The sequence below is a fragment of the Erithacus rubecula genome (genome assembly GCF_903797595.1).
Source record: "Erithacus rubecula genome assembly, contig: scaffold_96_arrow_ctg1, whole genome shotgun sequence".
In the NCBI taxonomy this organism is placed as follows: Eukaryota; Metazoa; Chordata; class Aves; order Passeriformes; family Muscicapidae; genus Erithacus; species Erithacus rubecula.
Window position 1 is genome coordinate 433903 of NW_027635362.1, and position 13147 is coordinate 447049.

The 13147-nt window shown below is 41.9% G+C and overlaps 2 protein-coding genes across 7 annotated transcripts in view; both read right to left on the reverse strand.

The window, feature by feature from the left end:
- The window catches only part of CKMT2 (creatine kinase, mitochondrial 2), a 100566-nt gene that overhangs the window by 65511 nt on the left and 21908 nt on the right, over positions 1-13147 (reverse strand). The gene's annotated exons all lie outside the window — the stretch shown is intronic.
- RASGRF2 (Ras protein specific guanine nucleotide releasing factor 2) overlaps positions 1-13147 on the reverse strand; it is a 115855-nt gene that overhangs the window by 28121 nt on the left and 74587 nt on the right. The gene's annotated exons all lie outside the window — the stretch shown is intronic.

The following is a 13147-nucleotide window of genomic DNA, read 5'->3' on the forward strand; positions in this document are numbered from 1 at the left end:
GTGAGTGCTACTTTCAAGTAATGTTTTTCACCATTATCTGTTGAAATTAATATGTACTGATTCCACAAATAGTATCTTCACATAATGGTGATGCAGAACTTTTACCACAGGCTGTCAAACACAAAGTTAACCTGACAGCATTGCTATTTCACTGAATTACCTCTTTCAATATTATTTAATCACTCTGTTCATGTATTTTGTCTTCAGATTGTATTATGCAAAAAAATCCAGTCTCACCTTCTCATGTTTTCTTTTGTACACTTCAATAAAAACCTTTTATAGCTTTCTCTATTACCAAGGATTAAAAAAAATAGCTGCTGAATAGACATAGAGCTTCACATTAAAGACTTTATTAAGAAGCTAATACTTTTATAGCTTTTATATACCTTCCACTATCACCAAAGATTTAAAAAGAATGTGCTGGATAGAGAGATAAATTACAGTATTTAAAATCCACTTTATCCCAGAGGAACATTTGTATCATGGTAAATTCTGCACCATATACTTTAAAGAAATTAAACATGCACATTTTCTCTTCTATTTCAGTTAAGATGTCAGAAACTCTGGCTCCAGTTACAGAATTTCTGCATCCAATAGATGTTCCTGCCCATGGCAGGGGGTTGGAACAAGTTGTCATTAGGGTTCCTTCCAAACCAAACCATTCTAAGATTAGTCTGAGATTAATATAACAGCACATGAATCCTGACCATAGTAATTAACTTGTCCAAAGTTTTGATGGTATAATAATAATATCCACTTTTAAGGGTTTATCTACACAAAGGGAAATCTGTTCACAAGAACTGGTGCAAGTTATTCAGAGTCATGAAGTTCCTGGTGTCTTTCTTAGCAAAAAACTTCATTTCAGGGGCTGACCTGAAGTGCCAGATCCAATGAACCACCCTGGAGTCTGAAGGTGTGTTACCACCCAGAAATGGGAGAAAAATGGGAGAAAAACCACCCTCCAGACTTTGGGGAGATCCCAGCAAGCCCCACAGAGCCCCAGGGATGAGGAAGGAGAACATTAGCACATGGCAGGTCATCCAAACTGATGGATGCACCCCAGATTTGTAGCCCAGCCTCACCACTAAGCCTGGCTTTAATCAAACACCAGTGCTGCTTTCTGACCTGCACGAAGCAGAAGGACAAGCCCCAGGATGAAAGGGGCACAGCACCCTTCATCCACAGACTGAAACTGAAAAAGCCTCTCCAATATAAGCAGCACATAAGAAAAGGCTTCCCTGTGCACAAGAAACCCACAAAAAGGAATAATATATATCTCTATATATCTATATCTATATATCTCTATCTATATATACCTTGACAAAAGTTTGGATGAGTGTTCATAGATTCCCCCCATTATTGGTCAGACATTCTCAAGCAAGTAAATGGGTTTCACACATCTCCACAGAAACATGTCAGAAAATGAGCATTTTAGTGTTGGTAAGAAGTCCAAATTGCCAGTGATCCTGACTTCCCCATTTATTTGTTTATTTATGATATTGGGCTGACATACACTGACCAGCCAAAGAATGGCAGAGCTAGAAAAGGAAACCAAATTATCCCAGATTTCTTACCCAAACTAAACAATGCTGTGGGTTTTTATATGAGCAATCTGAGGCTTGAGAGCACTAACTGCAACATTTAGGCACAGTCTTTTGCTTACCTCAGTTTATAAACAGGAATATTTAATTACTCACTAGTCCAGCTTTGATTTTATTGCACAAAGGGTCAAAAACTAATTCAGCATCAGGACTGACTGTCAAGAGCCAGGAGCAATCCAGAGCCCAATGCATTTCAGGCATTTAATTTCACTTTCACTGGTCCTTGGAACATATGAAATCATTTTGTTCTAAGAAACATGCCACTGAAAATCCCTGTTGCAACCACCCACGTCAGAAATAATTCCAAGTATGCATTTGATTCTTCTGCCTAAAGCCTCTGCCACACATACAATCTAACTATCAAATCAAGTCAAGGGATTATGGTTTTAGCAAGGTAAATCCCAGGGATTCACATGGGCCAGCTGATGTACAATAGTGTAACACAGATAGAGACCTAGTGACTGCATTTGATTTCTGAAAAATATTAAGGGAAAGGTTGGTAAACTATTTTTAAATGACCCTTGGTTTAAAAAGGCTTTTTCTAATCAGAGAAATTTAAAGAACACAGCACTGAGACAAAGCAGTCATGTCAAGATTATGCAGTAAACTTGGACTAAATCCAGAAGTCTAAAAATACATCAGTCCAGCAAAATAATTTTAGTTTAATGGATGGGAGAGAAAGGTAAGTGGCTAAAGAATACCTTCAAGACCAAAACAGTATTTTATCTCCTCATAATAACACTAAGGTTGCTCTGAGAATTATTATAATCTATGAGATTATATGCTTAAAGCATGACTACAACAAAGAATGAAAATATTCCTTTAAGCTCAAAGAAATATTCAGATTGAAGATTTGTCCTTCAAAAATCCTTAAAAACAAGGTTGCAGCTATAGCTATAATTTGCACACACTCTTGAGATTTCTGGGTTTTTTAATAGAAATATTCTCTTAGGAGAGCACATCAGTCTCATTCTTGAAAAATAAATTTTTAAAAATTGCCAAACGCTGAAAACATACTTGCCATTACGAGTTACATAATTTATTACTAAAAATCAGTAACTCATCTTAAAGTAAAATAACCAAATACTGTGCATTTTTGTGAGCTAAAACTCAGCAGCAACACGAGAACATCCTGTCCTCCTCTTCTTCTTTCAGCACCAGCAAAGAGAAACAACAAGGAGTTAATGTAATAACCAAAACCACTTAGATGTATCTTCAAAATCACATTTATTTGCACACAGGAAGTATTTGTGTGTGCATCCATGGGTAAACTCATTTTTAGGTGAGTTTTTCCCAATTTTTCTGGTGAAGCCTTAGACAGAACCACCCAAACCTTGTGTCTTTGCTCATGGATGTGCCTGTAGGAAGCAGCAGATCCTGAATTCCAAAGGCTGTTGCTGCCAATTGTGTTCTCAGGTTTCTGAGCACCATGACAAGTGTGCAATGTGACAGCAGATTTCTTTTTTTCCTACAACTTACATAAAAAAACTACACTGAACAACTGACAAAGAAGAGCCTTTCTGAGCAACTCTTAGCAATTATATTGGCAAATCTTTAGTACACCTTGGACTTCTTTTTTCACTGCAAAAATGTTTGAATTGTCTGCTATGAACAGTGACAAGAATGGCAACACTGCAGCTGATATTTCTTTGAATTTTTACATTTGCCTCTTCTCCTGCTACATCTCTTATCTTTCTGGGAGGAGATAAGCAATTTTTACCTACTGGTGTTTTTCTGCATTTCAAATGATCTCTAGATCTTGATTTCTTTAATGACACTTCATCTACACTCAACTTGCTCTATCATCAATATGAAGAGGAGTACAGCAGATATTTATTGCATAATGTTCACAGTCTTTTCAAGAACTATTCAAAGGAAGCTTTCAGATGCTTAAAGTGCTCAGTGCACCCTACCACAAAGAAAAAAGTTAAAATACAGGCTGTGATAATGTACAGATAAAAAGAGAAAATCACATAAAATGGCTTTTGGAATTTTTACCTTTAGTTCATTGAAGTTGAAGGAAGCAGTTTGTGAGATTATTCATGTTTTTATAATGTCAATAGGAATAGAGGTTAAATGGAAAGGAGGAGATAATTGCAAGGAGCCAAATGTATCATTTTTCAGACCATCTGTGAACAGAGAGTTGACTGTCATGAAAAACAAAAGCTGGCAAGATGCACACCAGTCACCAAAAAATGTCTGAACAAAATGTCCATCTCACAAGCAGCTCCAGACCTGGGCCACAATGGAAGCTTGAACCAATATTAATTATGCATGCAACACTTGATTGCAGGGGGAATGGAATGAAAGGAAAAAAAGGCACAAAAATCCTTCCCAAACTTCTCTCTCCACACCACTACAGCTGCTAGGACTTACTGCTATATCAGGAAACAAAAGTTTCACAGCTCTGTAATTCAGAAAATGCCCAGTGAAAATACTTATTTCCTGAGTAGCCAGCACCTCCAACAAACTAGAGTAAGACATTAATCCAAAATAAAGGAATACATAAGTAAAAGCAGGAGATCCTATATTTCTGCTAAACAGGATGGAAAAAAAATAATTTTCTCCTATTTCTTAATTCTCAGAGTAGGGATCTCTTGAGGTAAAACTTTTAAGTTTCAAGCCATTGTCCCAGAAAACTGCAAATGACATTCAACTGTTTAGCCACTTATGTAAAGTTGCAAAGGAACTATTTTTGTTAAAATTTGTGAATGAGAGGCTGGAGCAGGGATCCCTGCAGGGCATGACCCCAAACCCTCAGAGACCCCATGTCCAGCACAGCCCTGACCACTCTGCTGTGGCAACAACCCCTGGGCAGCTCATGGATAACCCTGCAGCCCCAAAAAGGGACATTGTTTGGGGCTAAACTGATTTATTTTTTGGTCACACAACCATTTTCAGCAGAGAACACTGTTGGTTGTGGAGTAACTCAGTGAGTGTTTCCCATACTGAGTTTTTAATTGAGGTGGGAACTTCAGGGAAGTTCAGTGTGCAGGTCTCAGTGCCTCTCAAACCTCTGTGAATCTGCAGAAATGGGTCTGGGAAACTCATAAAAATGTGTCCCCAAGGGGGAACCAGTGCTTGCTTAGCCAGTTCCTGCCTACAGCCATTAGTCACACAAAAATGACAAGGAAAAAGACTTGGCTGTCCTGTGCAAGGGACATGGGGAGGTTAGCAGATCCTGCATCTTTATTTTCTGGGAATTAAACCTGTTAAATCCCTGATTGAAGGGGGCATTGGGAGAGTCAGAACACAGGCAGGATTGATAAGCAGGAATTTGAGGGCATCCTGTGTCTCTGACAGCAGGTGAGGTGCCTGCCCCTGGAGCTGCACATGAGAACCCACAACCTGAGGAAGCACAGGTAAAATTACAGTCTTCTACCAACTGCTTAGAATAAGCCTCATCTTAATCTTTACTTGGGATATCATCATCAGAATTGTTTTCTTTCATGCCTGGAGTCAGAAGGAGGAAGATCCACAAAGCTTTCCAGAAAATTACTGGAGTGCAGAATACTATTATTAACATCAATGTTTATAGCACTATGCTGAAAACCAGCTACAAAATGACACACATTTTCTGGTTTTGCTCCTGACATGGATGCTTTTATACAAACTCAGGAAGAAATAGACACCTTTCCAAAGGTCAGCATGCAGCTACTGATGCAATTTGAGGCATTTAGAAACACCACAGGACTGGATTACCCAGCCAGCCACATATTGTAGAATCCAGCTCAAATCACATCAGATACTGTTTGCTTGCCTTTCACATAACAAGGGAATCTCTGCCTGTCCTCTCTCAATGGAAAAAAGAAAGCAAATATTTCCCTTACAAGGCTTGCTGAATTCCAATCTTTGCCAAACCCCATTCTAACTCAGCTGCGTACACCAGGATCTCCATGCCAGGAATCATGATGGTGCAATGCCAGTTTGTTATTCCTGTGTTCAGAATCAGGGGAATCCTCCCTGAGCCGGACAGCTGATACCCCTGAAAGCAGAACTGTGTCCACGTCTCTGCTGCAAGACAGCGACAGCCGAGGAAATTCTGTGTGGAGAATTGGTCAGAAATCCATGGACACAGCTGTGGATATGGCTCAGCCTTGTTGCAGGAGAGCAGCTCCTGCTAAGGAGCAGCCAGGCCTTGCCCTTAAGCAGATTTTGCTGAGCAACAGTGTTTGCTGTTAAGAGACTTTTGCAAAAGCAATGCAGCTAGCATAATTTGCAGAGTTAGTCGATAAGTGATACATATGCCCATTGTTCAATCAAGGCCTTAACTTCCAGGGAAGCACATAGCAAGCAAGGTATAACCCTGGGATGGATACTATAATAAGTCAGTATAAGAATAATTATAATTATAAATATAAGAATAAGGGAAGTAGCAGCCAAGACCAGCAGCGAGGCAGCACGTGCAATTTTTAGCTAGAAATTCAGTAGGCGTGATTATCTCACACTCACAATAACCAATAATAAGAGAAGGCGTACATAGCAAAAACCAATAGGATTGTACTAATATGAATAATGCTGATTTATGCTATGTTGGGCTATAAAACTGTCTGATGCTCTCAATAAAGTTGGATTGTGCTTTACCAATCACATTGATTGGCTGGCTGATCCCCTCGCTATTCCTCCACGAGCAGCTCCGCAATTCTGCATCTGTTTAAAGCACCCCGTGTGTCTGCACAGTTTCCATCTCAGGGCCAGCAGGATCCCACTGGGGGTGTGTGCAGCCCTGAGTGGCAGCACAGAGGGAAGGGTGAGTGCACCTGGCAGCAGCAGGAGCAGCCACCGTGTCCCCTCCAGCACACTCGGGGCCGGAGCTCCCTGCATCGCTTGGCACGGGCTCTGTCGCTCCATTACTCCAATTAGTGCCACTGCCAGAACAAACAAAACAAAAATATTGTCACACTGGGAGCTGGCAAGTAGTTCAAATGACTGCAGAACAAGCTCTGCTGGTCACAACCCAAAATAAGCCAAGCAGCTCTCCCTGAAAACTTCCGCGAAACTTTCTCATGATAATTTTGATGTTTTTAAGTAAACAGTCTTTAATCAAGCTGCACCTGATTTATCAGAATGGAAAGACCCACTGTGGATCTTTATGAAACATGAATTACTACTTCCAGCTAATTTTCACCCCTCTAATGTTGTGAGAGTAAGCAAGCAGGGCTAAAGTGTGTCAGACTGAGAGCTCAGGACTCATCTGGCTCACCCTCAGTGCTCACAGAGCTTCCTAGAGAACTGTCATTCTGGAAACCACAGCTGTAATTTACAAAGGTCCATTCCTATTTGCTCTTGCTGTTACAGTTGGGTTATGTTACAGCTGACAAACTCCTACAGCACCTCTGAGGAGAGGAGAACATCCCATGCTCATTCCAGTGGCTACCCAAGTTGACACTTTCACAAAAGTATTTCCACACTGCTTATCTTCTGCATTCAGCTGCTCTAAAATTGAGGTTTGGCAGATCTAAATCCCAGAAAGTACTGAAAGGGCCTGCAATGTTTCATCCCAGGCAGTGATCACGAATACAGTAATAGCCAGCTCAAAATAAATCAGACATTTACAGTGCAAAAGAATTACACTCTCCCCTTTCTACATCTCTTCTTTCACTAATGCACAGGTTATGCACATAGTTAAATCACTAAAAATCAGTGAAATGTAGGCTATAACCACCTTTTTTTTACAAAGTTTTAGATTCAGAAGGGAACTTGATCCCTCCATAGACAGTGACACAAAGGCAGGACCATCAGAACCCACAGGCTGTAATAAAGCCTCGTCCAGAGGGCAGAACAGGGAGTGGGAGCACCAGGAGGGACATCTGAGTGCCCAGGAATACTGAACTGCTCTGAGGATGACTCCACTTGCATTCAGCACCTGCAGCAAATGAACAGAGCAGGTTCTGCACAGTGAGAAGCTGCTGCAGCTGGAAAGGTCTGGTTGCTTCTGCAGGCAGACTGTGAGAGCTGTGCAAAAGCAGAGGATGCCAAGAAATGGTCTAGCCAACAGTCAGATCAGTTTTTCTAACCTAAAACTGAGGGCAATTTAGATTAAGATTTCTTCTTCACGAAAAGAGAAGGAGATAAGTTACTCAAGCCAAAGGTAATTTAGCACAAGAGATGTGTGCAGTCAGTTAATTGAAAGGGGTCATATATATGCAATTAATTTTTGTGTAGCAGCTTCAAGCTGTCATTTTAATCACTCCTCTAAATCACTAAAATGAGAGAGATTAAACCTGTCTGTCCTTCTTGCTAGCCCAGGGCAGATTTTCCTGTGTAGATCATTATTTGTCAGAGATACTCCCCCAAAGACTCTTTTTTTTCCCCTGAATCTTTCTCACCCTCTGCCTCTCACATGTGCTTTAAAAAACAAATGCTTGTACTGAGGAAGCCAGGCCCTCCTGCCAACCACAGCTCCCATCCCACTCCCATCCTGTCCCATAATGTCACCTTGTTCTGGTGAGAAATGGGACCGAGGAGGAGGAGGAGGAGGAAGAGGAGGAGGAGGAGGAGGAAGGCAGCTTTGAGGCATGCTGGAAATCCAATGTACCAGCTAAAATCGTGTTGAAACAGTGCTGCTGTGTGTTCATTAGGGAACAGCTCGTTTGTTTGGGTGCAAGTATTTGCTTCTTGTCTTATGGGAATTGAATGTATGGGGAGATTTTACCCTCCAGCTTGAGTTGAGGAAGACATAAGCTTCTCAAAGTTATTTTAACTTATCTGTTAAAGAAAAAATATCCTAACTTAGTTTAGATCTTGAATTCAAGGATTTTTGTCAAAACAATCTCCTTGAAGCTCGCCTTCAGTAGAACAGTTTGCAAAATAAAATTACTGATTTGGGAATCCATGACTTTTCATCAAGTTGTGTTAGACATTCTCAGGAGAGAAAAAATCTATGCTTATATAAGAATTTCCCACTTTATTAACTGTTAACAAAAATGGCATTGTCCTGCTAACTTGGCTTCATCCACACAACTGTTCAGAGATTTTAATAAACTCAAATCTCCTCAAGTCACAGAAAGCACCTCCATATCTTGTGAGTGTTAACAAGTATGAGAGCCTCCAGAGACAGCACTTTTGGTAAAAGAACACCAAAAAGTGCTTTTTCTTTAAAAATCAGTGCATGAGATCTTACTAATGCTGGCACTGTGCACTGATTCTGCGCAGAACAGTTGTAAATAAAAAGTTAAGGAGTGAAATTAAAAAAAAAAAAAAAAACAACAAAAAAAAGGCAACAGCATGTTTCAAAGAATTGTACAAAAATAAACCAGGGAAATTCACAAGTTCTAGAAGCCACAGGTGGAAGAAATGATTCTCCATGTAAATGGTTTTAATCTAGTGCCAGGGTTTGTGTGGGTGCTGTGTAGATTACACTGCTGTTGCTGTAACATCTGTAGGATTTCTGCAGCAAGACTAGGGATGATTGGTGAGTATTTTGGCAGGAGGTTCCTCTCCCACGTTTCCAGTCTCACTGCTTGTTTTGACACTGGCTGTGTGACAGACTTGGAGAGGGGAGGAATTCACTCCTGAGGAGATGGGGCTCCCTGCAGCTGCAGCTCTACTCCAGGACTATTCATGGCAAAGATAAAACAAAGGATTACCAGCATACCTGGCAGGATGAGACCACTCACATCCAAATTTTTGTAGGGACTTTTCCTATTATAAAGCAGACGTGGGAGCAGATTAAAGAACTTCTATGTGGATTTTGTCACCAATTAAAGCAGGAATCAAGAACCAGTTTTATAGAGGTGCATAAACACAGTGAGAAGAAACTGCTGAACTCCATTCCTATACTAGAATCTGTTAGTATTGCTATACTATTGTTATAAATTGGGAAAGAAATAAGGTGTGCAACAGCCAATTAAGTGTGAGAGAGCACAAGCCATGAGCCATCCCTCAGAAGAGAAATGACATGTAAAAGACAGAACCTACTCTATTTATCCCTGCTGTGATTATTATCATGCATACAAAACCCCAAGCTGTGCACCTGGGGTGCCTTATTTAACTTTCTGTACTTTCACTTCATGTTTTTTATCTTTATAATGCTGTTAAAATAAACTACTAAGATTCAAGTTTTCTCAAAGAGAACAGGAAAAATATGTTTAAGATAGGTAGAGATTAATATTTAACCAAGCAGATGAATTAAACAATAGGAAAAGTTGCACGGCTTGGTTGGCATCATCAAAGCAGTTAACTGTAAAATAAGGGGAAATAATAGCAATAAAATCAGTAAGTTCAAAAACACCTGCAGAAAGGCATGAGAACCTGAATCATGCTGATTTAGGGAGAGGTTTAGTCACAGTTGAGGACCACCACAGGCAGTGCTCCCCTAAGTGCTTATCTAAAGAGAGGCAGAGCCAATGTACATCACCTGAGAGCTGTCCAGGGCTTTGCACACTTATCAGTTTATAAAGTTATTGTTGGATGGGGACAGCAATGCTGAAATGCTGTGGCCAGAGCTCTCCACAGAAGATATTTGCAAGTCCTTCATGGCTGGTTCTGAGAGAGTGTGTGAGTCTTGCTGTGAGTCTGTTACTTGGCTTGCCTCAGTGCATCCTAGTCAGAACTGGGAGATGGGAAGGGGAGAAGAGCTAAGGCCTCATACCCCAGGAAAACAAAATAAAACAACCAGCAGTAAACCCCAAAGATCCCCAAAATAAAAGAAAAAAACTAAATAAACTAATATATAAAGTTTTAAAAACAACAGCAAAACACAAAATGGCCAGAAGGCTTCAGGGAACAGTGAGGACAGAAGACACACAGGTGACTTGCACCTCCTAATTTCCCCCACAGCCTCCAGCTGATTTCAGCTGCTGATCCTATTCTACTTTTCTACTTTTTAACCTTCAATGACCCCTGCTTGCAGGCAACTCTCCACTCTGGAACCCAGGTGAGTCTCTCCCTTCGGAGTGTCCCTCAGCAGAACCTCACTGAGCTTCTACTGATTGCACAGAGTCACAAAGTCCTGCCCAATCTGAAACCTGGCCCCAAGGAAACCATCTGATGTGTCCTACATCCTGCATCAGAGAAGGCAGACAATCATGGAATTACAGAATTTATAGGGTTGGAAAGCACATCTTAGGGCACTGAGTCCAGAACTTTACCACACCACCGAGTTCCCTGCTGCTCCCCTGCCCTGGCAGCCAGCCTCCTGCAGAATGCCCTCATCAACCCTCTCCTCTCTAAACTTCACATGCACTGAAGTCATTTCATACCTCACTCCCACCTTTTTCCAGCTCTCATTCCCTCACCTCAATCAGGATTGTTCTTACTCTTCAGTATTGGTGCAAATTCTGCATTTGCACCGTGGCACTGTAATAACCTTCCCTGTTCCTTTCCATACAATTCCTGAGGTTTTCTTGACCTTTCTGGCTCATGCTGAGCACCAAGATCATTTCAGGAAATTACCTGTTCTCATCCTCAGTCCTAAGCCAGTTCTTGTAGGTGCAGAGCTCAGACTGTTTTGCCTTGTATGCATCACTTGGTATTAATCAACACTGGATTTCATCTGCCAGTCTACTCATGCTCCACGTAGGAGTATTGCAAATGACACACATCACTGTGTCTGCATCAGGGAAGCCAAGGAATGACTGAACAGAAAACAAAAAACCCCACCAATGCCATCCACTGCCCACAACTGATTCACTGACTGGTCGTGTCCATCCTACAAAGCAAACAGCACCAGAAAACACTGAGAAAAATAAAGGCATTACTTCAAAATCTCACAGTCATGATAGCACAGACATGGGAAATAAATAAAATTTGGTTTAGCCAAATTTGAACTTCATGACTCTGCAAATTTAGTACTACCTCTATCATGAATAATTTTGATTCTGGTCTGGTTTGTAGCCTTCAGTTTTCCACCATTACAGGTGGGCACTGGATTACTCTAATTTACTCTTTTCCAGACATTTTCTTGTCAAATCTGCTGCACAGCCTTCTGATTTTCATATCACTTGGGAGCATGACCTTTAATGAAGAGTTTGCTTAAACAGCAACACAAAAAAGAACTTATAAATGTCAGGAATGTTGTTCTTCCCTTTCAACATTCCCAAGCTTTGGTGCTCCTTCTAATGACTGCATAATTGAAGATTGTATTTGCTCTCATACCTCAGTGTTATGAATATTGAAAAGCAGTGATTTTAACAATACAAAAGCAGTACTTCTTTAATGGATTTAGCTCCTAATGGGAAACCCAGTGTTTTTCATCCCTACTTTGCTTTCTAAACAAAACGTACCAGGTTAATTAATAAAGCAAATTGTGTCAGTGATTTCATTCAGGATCTGATTCCAAAGGCAGATAATATTCATAATTGGAATAAAAATTGCTAAATAGAACTTTGAGCCAGGGGGGCCCAGGTGGCCAAGAAGGCCAGTGGCCCCTGGGCTGTGTAGGGACAGTGTCCAGCAGGGCAGGGCAGGACTGTCCCTGAGCTGGCACTGCTGGGCTCCATCCCCAGGCTGTGTCCAGCTCAGCTCAGGCAGGAGCCCCAGGGGCTGCAGCGTCCAGGGAAGGGAATGGGGCTGGGAAGGGGCTGCAGAATTCCTGAGGGAGCTGGGAAGGGGCTGCAGAATTCCTGAGGGAGCTGGGAAGGGGCTGCAGAATTCCTGAGGGGGCTGGGAAGGGGCTGCAGAATCCCTGAGGGGGCTGGGAAGGGGCTGCAGAATTCCTGAGGGAGCTGGGAAGGGGCTCAGCTGGAGAAAAGGAGGCTCAGGGCTCTGCACAAATCCCTGGCAGGAGGGGACACTGGGGGGATTTGGGATCTGAGGGAACAGGGACAGGAGGAGAGGGAACAGCTCAGGCTGGGCAGGGCAGCTCAGGGTGGAATTTCAGCAGGAATTTCCCCATGGAAAGGGAGCTCAGGGTGGAATTTCAGCAGGAATTTCCCCATGGAAAGGGAGCTCAGGGTGGAATTTCAGCAGGAATTTCCCCATGGAAAGGGAGCTCAGGGTGGAATTTCAGCAGGAATTTCCCCATGGAAAGGGAGCTCAGGGTGGAATTTCAGCAGGAATTTCCCCATGGAAAGGGAGCTCAGGGTGGAATTTCAGCAGGAATTTCCCCATGGAAAGGGAGCTCAGGGTGGAATTTCAGCAGGAATTTCCCCATGGAAAGGGAGCTCAGGGTGGAATTTCAGCAGGAATTTCCCCATGGAAAGGGAGCTCAGGGATTGTAGTGCCTATTCCTGGGGGTGGCACTCAGGGTTCTGGGCTGGGGACAAGGTGGGGATCAGGCACAGTTGGACCTGATGATCTGGGAGGGATTTTCCAGCCTAAATGATTCTCTGATAAAGTTTCTACCACTGAACATCACTCTTTTTAAATCTAAGCATCATGGGAAGTACACAAGACTAAGAAGAGCAGTGATCCATGCCCTTGCAGAAGTAATTTTGTCCTGATGTCTTCTCACCCACCAGTCAATGACCAGAGCTCTAGACATTGTGGATACAAAATCCACTGAGATTCACGGGGATCATTTCCTGTCTTACACAGATTTTCAGATTTTCACAGGTGATTGTGAGACTGGGGTTTTCTAAGCAGTTTCTTGACATGCCAGTGGG